Source organism: Camelus dromedarius, chromosome 4, assembly GCF_036321535.1.
Source record: "Camelus dromedarius isolate mCamDro1 chromosome 4, mCamDro1.pat, whole genome shotgun sequence".
Taxonomy (NCBI): domain Eukaryota; kingdom Metazoa; phylum Chordata; class Mammalia; order Artiodactyla; family Camelidae; genus Camelus; species Camelus dromedarius.
This window is the reverse complement of record NC_087439.1, coordinates 12,916,721-12,925,213: the sequence shown is the minus strand read 5'-3', so window position 1 is coordinate 12,925,213 and position 8,493 is coordinate 12,916,721. Positions and strand designations below refer to the sequence as shown.

General features: G+C 41.5%; 1 pseudogene; it reads right to left on the bottom strand.

Moving 5' to 3' along the window:
* Nucleotides 1-7,628: 7,628 nt before the first annotated feature.
* LOC105088483 (large ribosomal subunit protein eL19-like) lies at nt 7,629-8,249 on the bottom strand (annotated as a pseudogene).
* Nucleotides 8,250-8,493: the final 244 nt, after the last annotated feature.

The window sequence follows — 8,493 nt, the reverse complement described above, 5'->3', positions numbered from 1 at the left end:
TTCACTCATAGGTGGTGAGCTCCCTAGAGGCAGAGCAAGGAATTTGGATTTTTCTCCAGCTCTGTCTCCCTTTCAGCTCCTCTTTTTCTATTTCTCCATTTCTCTCTGTCACTCTCTCCCTCTCTTTGCCTCTTCTTTTCTGCCTCCATTTCTGTCTCTACAGAGGCATAGAAATCATCCTTTTGGTTCCTCCTACAGTATCCTGACCAGTCTTCCTAGAATGTAAATGAAACCATGACTGAAATTGACTTCTTTTTGTTCTCATCTCTCCCCAGAGGACAAGCATATTTGTACAATCCAGCTTAGGCTCTCTTTTGGAACTTCAGGTACACAAGTGCACACACACATATACAATTGCAACATTCTATTTACTTTTCTAGCTCTTTAAGCAGAACCTTACAGACAAGAACCATGTGATTATATTTGTATCCCTAGCACCCAGCATAGGGCCAGATACCTAGGAGGTACTTACCCAGTATTTGTCAAATGAATGTTTCATAAATGTTTAATAAATGCAGAAAACCTAAGCTAATGAAGACTATGAGTCAGGCATCCTTGAAAGAGGTGGAATAATTAAGTATTAAACTGTGAAAATGATTAAAGGAGGTGTGAACAAATCGATGGACCACAAATTGTACCTCACAATGAACATGTGTAACCAGGGCAGCTCCTGGTTTGAGTTGGGAAGAGGGGAGGCAACTAGAGACAGTCTGACTCCCTGCATATGAAAAGCATCATTCCCACATAAAAATATGTCAGCTCAGTCAAAAAATAGTTAGCTAATACAGTACACTCAGAGATTAAGACAGATGAAGTCCACATTCACTACCATTAATCCTGGCTGGTTAAGCTCTCTGAGTCGCAGAGAACAGACTCCTGTCTATTATAATAGTAATACAAGTGGTCACTGCTTGTGTGGGCCCCTCTGCAAGATTCGGGCTCCTTACAGAAGCAGAAATGGACTTCCTCCCCCATCCATAAAATATTCAAGCTTTTCCCAACCATCCCAGTCTAGGGAAGATTCAATAGACATATGGTAGAGCCTCCCTCAAAATTCATTCCCTGAAGAGATGAGCTCTTTGAACAATATGAGAACATGGTACAGATGGGAAAGGAGGTTGATGGTTGGAAATGTAAATATGAAAGTTTAATGAGGGCTCTTCCTTCTCACCTAAAAGGAGATGGTAAATATTTCATGCCCTGCTCAGCAGGGCATCAAGCATCAGGTACCATTAGTGAGATAACCCTCATCTTCTCCAAAAAGCTAACACTGGTTTGTGATATTTCATAATACCCAAACCTAGCCCACCTCCCCTACTCCACACCGTGGACACCCAAACTTCCAGGGTCAAAAAGATGACTTAATCGTCTCAATAATGCTGCATTTTATTTCCTCCTTTGGTCTAGTATTTTGTTTTTGTTTTTCTTTCTTTTTTTTTAATTGAGTTATAGTCAGTTTACAATGTTGTGTCAGTTTCCAATGTAGAGCATATTTTTTCAGTTATACATGAACATACATCTATTCATTGTCACATGCTTTTTCACTGTGAGCTACCACAAGAACTTGTATATATTTCCCTGTGCTATTCAGTATAATCTTGTTTATCTATTCTATATATACCTGTCAGTATCTACAAATTTTGAACTCCCAGTCTGTCCCTTCCCATCTCTCTCCCCACTGGCAACCACAAGTTTGTATTCTATGTCTATGAGTCTGTTTCTGTTTTGTATTTATGTTTTTCTTTTTTAGATTCCACATATGAGTGATCTCATATGGTATTTTTTATTTCTCTTTCTGGCTTATTTCACTTAGAATGACATTCTCTAGGGACATCCATGTTGCTGAAAATGGTGTTATGTTGTCATTTTTATGGCTGAATAGTATTCCATTATATAAATAGACCACATCTTCTTTACCCAGTCATCTGTCGATGGACATTTAGGCTGCTTCCATGTCTTGGCTATTGTAAATAGTGCTGCTATGAACATTGGGGTTCAGGTGTCTTTCTGAAATAGGGTTCCTTCTGGATATATGCCCAGGAGTGGGGTTACTTGGTTATATCAGTATTTTGAACATATTAGGACAAAGCTCCAGTTGATTGCAATGTGCAGAGAATAGAAGGCAACTTTTGATGAACTAGATTGTGAGTTAATTGAAGTTTTTATTTCATCCAATGTTCTTGGAAGTCTATTTTCCTTGCAATGAGCTACTTTGATGGTAGTGACTCTTCTAAGCCCAGGGCTGGCATTGTTGTAAGAAAGAAGGGGATACAGCATGAGACAAGCATAGAAACAGAAGGAAAATCTCGGGAAATTGCAAGAGACAACAGGGAGTGGGTAAACCTTTTGCAGAGTCAAAACCAGGATCTAGAATGACAGAAACCTCGGAACGGCCATGTCAGGAAGGTGGCTTTGGAGAAGAAAAGCAAAACCAGTAGGAGTGCTAAACACCAAGTCAAGTCACCCAAAGAATTTCATTCTTCAAGGCAGGAGCAAAGAGAGTTAGGGCCCAGGGTGGGGAAATATAGAGTGAAGAGGAATAAGATGACAATAGATCTCGTTCAACTGACTGGTGTAAAGCAAGATTCAGTCCCGTACACCAGCAGCCTTGAGGGGATCAACAAATACCCAGAAACCTAAGAAACTCAAGGATAAGAGCTCCGTAGTGCTCCTAAGAACCTAAGGGCCATGTCATTGATTCCAGGGGGCAGTTAGTCAAGTAGATAAGCCCACGGTTTCTGGTCTCTAGCTGTGTGATCTTGTGGAAATTAGTTTGCCTTTCTAAACCTCGGTTATGGGATTTCATAGTACCTGCCCCATGTGCTTTTAGTCTGATTACCTCTCTAAAGTCATTCAAGGTGTTTGATACCTGATTTTTGTTTCCAGACCATTTGTAATGTTAGACCTCCACCCTGTAAATCTCCTTCATACACACACACACACACACACACACACACACACACACACACACACACACACACACCAGTAACAATTTTTGAAATGACTGCTTCTACTTACAAGTGTAAGAAATATCTACCTAGACCATTATCTGACTGATTCTGGCCAGAGAAACGAAAGCCAATAGACACCTGGATATTTAAAGAGAAGCTGAGAGCAAATTAGAAAATAATTGAGGGCTGAGTCAGCCTCCTTTCTGCAACTTCCTCCAATTCCCCTCTAGGGGGTGCCCTGTCCACTTCTGAGTATCCCCTGCTTTGTATCCAACTTCCTTCCTCCTCAGCAAAACTGAAAAAAAGACCTCGTAAAGGTCATTTTTAGGAGAGTGTGCAAGTCTAGGGTTCCTTCTTTCACATCAGGCTTGAGTTCTAAGTTTTTTAATCTCAGATGAGGAATAAAAGTCTCTCCGACTAGTTAAAGGGACATTAAACCTTTAACAAATTAAAAAGGAGATATATTACTAGAACCATGGAAGTCACAGCCAATCACCAAAGACTATTCTGCCCATTGCTAAAGCTGGTCCCAACGCAACCTATGGAAAATAATTGTCTTCCTTTAATAAATCAGAATCATTCACAGCCTCAAAAGTATCACTCGGGACTTTAGAGATTACTGTTAAAGGGAAATGAAGACTGTACCTTAATCCTAAATCACAGGCTAGAATTTCCTCTTTGGAGAAAAATCACACTTTTAAACTGCAACAGTTTCATCTGACCTTTTTCTCCGAAAACTGAAAACAAAGCCATTTAGTCAACTGAAGAATCCAGTTAAATGGTGTTTTCCTTGTTTGGGCCTTTCCTGTGATCCACACTAAAGGGGTCTCTGTCTATTTCTTATTTACGAAACTCACTACCCAACAAAGCTAAAGGAGCCTCCCCGTGCCAGCTGACCTGAAAACCTTCCTGACTTTAGCTTGATAAGAAACATTGAATTAATTAAAGGCAAGCACAGTGTCCTGAACGGAGACAAAGACTCTCTCAGTGAGAACGGCACACGCAAACCCCAGAAGCCTTTTATGGCCGGTACATGAGCAGTTCAGCCCCTCTGCTGCCTTTCAATTAGTTGGGAAGGTGGAGGCCGCCTGCTAGCTGGGCTTTGGAATGTGCTGAGTCTCCTCTGGTGGATGTGGCGTGTAATTAGCGGGCACGCTGGCGAGGAGTTGGTCCTGCAGCACACAGCCGTGGGAATCAAAACCACAGAGTTCCCCCCCCCCCCCCCCCCGTCGCTCTTCTTCAGTTTGCTGCCATGGAAAGCAATTCCAGGCGGCAGGGGGAAAATGCATAATGAAAGATGGAGAGTGTGCCCGCCTGCCTTTAGTCTGGGGTTTTGTAAAGGGGTTCTTTTATGAGGAAGCCAAGGTAACAGGGAGCCACAGAGAGGTCAAGCAAGTGGAGGCCAGAGCCCTGGGGCCAGAAGGGTCCCCTCCATCGGCAATCCAGCCTTTGCAGATGACAGCCCTTCTCATTTTCTACCCTAGAAGCAGCAGGTGATGGATCAAAAGGGTAGCAAGTGACAAGTTGCTATAAGAATAGTAGTTCAAAGTTGGAGCATTTGAGCCAGGCTGCCAGTCGTGGGGGAGTTGGAGAGACAGGCTGAATCTCAACGTATGTGGCACTTAGCCCGCAACTGGCATAGATACCCTCAACTCTGTTGTAGTAAAATTGTAGTAAAAAAAAATTACAATATTAGCACCAAGTATATTAAGCATCTATTATGTGCTAGGTCCTTTAAAGTCATTTAGTTGTGACTCAAGCATTTTACTGGATGAGGAAAGAAGGGTTCAGAGAGGGTGGAACCGTTGGCTCGAGATCACATGGGGAGCAAGAGCTGAAGGTGGCCCCCGGACCCAGGCCTGCCTGCATGTGCCCTTTTGTACCAGAGCCAATCATTGTCATTCTCAGGGGCTTTCTGAGGCCCAGTGGGCCCAGTGTTCTTGCCAACTCAGACTCCTAGAAGGTTCACTTTTAGGACATGTGCTTGTCAAAATGAAAACCAAAAATAAATAGCTGATGGCAGTCAAAGAAGCTACACTCTCTTTGGGGCTTAACTGCAATAAGCATGTAAACTCACCCTCAAATTATCGTGCATTTAGCGCTGGAAATTAAGTTCATTAATTTTTGTGCAGCTACCACTGAAATCTTACAGCAAGTCCACTCTCTGAATAAAATATTTTAAAAATAATAACATACTTATTTCTGCTTATTAACAATTTAATAGCTATATGTTAAGCATTTTTAATTAAATGAAAAAGGAAAAGGTTGGATGGAAAATTAGAAGATAATCAAATGAGCAGCACCCTCAACAGAAAAGCAACAGAATCAAGACCTCCAGGGAGAGCTGTCTTCTGTCTTCCTACCACTGTGTTGCCCCTACAATCAGTTTGGTAAACCAGATGCAGAACGATTAGACTTGGGGGAGAGTCAAGCAGAGAAGATACCATGGAGAGTCTTGCATCAATGAATGTTAATAAATCTGGACCTCACCATTTGCAGCAACATGGATGCTCCTGGAGAATGTCATTCTAAGTGAAGTAAACCAGAAAGAGAAAGAAAAATACCATATGAGATCGCTCATATGTGGAGTCTAAAAAAAACAAAACAAAAACAAACAAACAAAGCATAAATACCAAACAGAAACAGACTCATAGATATAGAATACAAACTTGCGGTTGCCAAGGGGGCGGAGGGTGGGAAGGGATAGACAGGATTTCAAAATTGTAGAACAGATAAACAAGATTATGCTGTATAGCACAGGGAAATATACACAAGAGCTTGTGGTAGCTCACAGAGAAAAAAATGTGACCATGAATATATATATGTTCATGTATAACTGAAAAATTGTGCTCTACACTGGAATTTGACACAACATTGTAAAATGATTATAAATCAATAAAAAATGTTTAAAAAACTAAAAAAGAAACAAAAAAACAAACAAAAAATAAATAAATCTGGGCCTTGTCTCATCAGACAACATTTTTCCATCATCGTGCCTGCCAACCAGGAGATAAATTGGCATTTCACAACCAGGTGTGCAATAGTTCATAAGTGAGGTATTACTAATAAAAATTTAAATAACTAAGATTTTTACATGATCATTTTTATAAATTCAAAGTTAGTCCTATAATGATATTCATATTCACATTTTGATATGTTTTCTTGAGTTGGAGAGAAAAAGAGGATGTTAAACAAAGCATTCCAAACAAAGGTCATAACCAGACCAAGGTGTCTCTTGGGAAGTCTCCCATGTGAACAGCAGCTGTCAAGTGACTCTCTGTGAAGAAAAGGCCGACAGTGTCTATGGTAGGGGTGGGATGTCCCTGAGGAACTGTTACCTGAGTTTTACTACCATGCTTTCCTTGGCAAACTTGTGATCGTCTGGGTATTCCACCTCCCCCGGCATAGAACTTCCTCTCTTCTCCTTGACAACTCTCATCATCAACCCTGTTCAAGGGTCAATCTCAGCATCTAGAACAAGACTTAAGACTAGGAGGGGCTCAGTATAACTTGGCTGTTGAATTAATCAAACAGGGATTCCTTGTACCAATCATCTGTCATCTGGTGCTTTGCTTGTTATGCAGCACTATATATTTGCAATAGATAACTGATACAAAGGTTGATACTAAATGTGAGTTCTGATAAAACAATAACCCAACAAATATGGAATTGGTATTGGAAATGGTTAACAGACATCAAGGAAATTGTCATAGGAGATGTTATGGACTGGATATTTGTGTCTCCCCAAAATTCATACATCAAAATCCTAACCCCCAGGTGATGGCATTAGTAGGTGGGGCCTCTGAGGTAATCAGGTAATTAGGGTGGAGCCCTCATGAAAGGGATTAGTGCTCTTACAAGAGAAAACCCAAAGAACTCTCCTGTTCTTTCACCACATGCAGACACACTGAGAAGACAGCCATCTCTGAACCAGGAAGCAAAGCTTCACCAGACACTGGATCTTGACCTTGGCCTTCCAGCCTCCAGAGCTATGAGAAATTTCTGCTGTTTATAAGGCAAAATACCCAGCCTATGGTATTTTGTCATAGCAGCTCAAGCTGACTAAGACAGGACACTAGAAAATACTGAGAAAACGGGTTTAGAATGCTAGAAAAATCATGAGAAACTATTACACAAGTCTGGAAAAATGGCAAGAAATAACCTAGAGGAAGCTAGATAAATTGTTCATGTTATGGTGCAGGGCAACATTTGGTAACTCCACCCCCTTGGCTAAACCATTACATTTATAAATCCAACCACAGAGACAGCATCAGTCCTAGAAGCAGATATCTACATGAAACTTTCATCTGTCTTGGATGGTTGACTAGTGTAACAAGGTCAAAGTTCTTATGAACTTTCTGACACGGTATGGTTTGTAGAGTAAACTCTGAGACAAGAGTTCATCAAAAACAACAGTCAAGACCTTACCTTACCACTGAATTTATAAACCAAGACTTACCACCTGACTTCTCTGCGCCTCAGTTACTTCGTCTGTAATGGGTGCTAGGAAGAGAGTGGACAAGGAAAGGTGGGCAAAATGCACTTGCATCTCTTTTCCCGATAAGTACAGAGAGCACTCCAAAGTCAGGAAAGAAGAGCCAGCCAAATTTGCCAGGCTGAGAAGAAGAAAGATTGAGTGTGATTGAGAAATAGTTGTTTTTTGTTTTTAGACAGATCAAGGCTTGTTTTATAGAATGAGTGATCTATGTAATTGTCAAGGCAACAATGTACAGACAGGAGGGGAAGAACTTTACTTCTTGGTCTGTTCCTCCTTGGACAGAGTCTTGATGATTTCCTCTTTCTTGGCCCAGAGCCCTCTTCACGGCGCTTGTTGCTTCCCAGGTCTTAGACCTGGGGGCCTCAGCCTGGTCCTCCAGAAGTGTCTTCTGAGCCTTGTCTGCCTTCAGCTTGTGAATGTGTTCCATGAGGACCCACTGGTGTTTGAACACATTACCCTTCACTTTCAGGTACAGGCTGCGATGCATATGGCGGTCAGTCTTAGATCCACAGTGTCTTCTGAACAGCCGGCACAGAATCCTCATCCAGGTTACCTTCTTGGGCATTGGAGCATTAGCAGTGCCCTTCCGCTTACCTCTGCTCATATGCCTGCCCTTCCAGTGGGCCACGGAGCTCTTCCGGCATTGAGCCTGGGAATGGACAGTCGGGATCTGCTGATGGAAGTTGGCATTGGTGATTTCATTGATCTCATTGGGGTCCAGCCAGATTTTTTTTTTTTTTTTTTTTGCCACAGCAAAGGACACTGGAAGCAAACTTCTTCTGAAGCCCGAGCATACTCATGGCTGAGGCTACAGCAGCAAAAGAAAACTTAGAAAGAATTGTTTTGAATGGGATAAAACACCAACAAACAAAAGTTCCATTGAGCCGAAAAAAATTACCTGCAGGCAAAGGAAAAAGATGTTTTGTTTAAACCCACATTGAATCTAGCAAAAATTATGAGACTAACACAGGAAAGAAACAAGAGAAGTCAACAAAAACATTTCTCTGGAAGATAAAGGCTATCTTAGGCAACTGACTGCTTTGA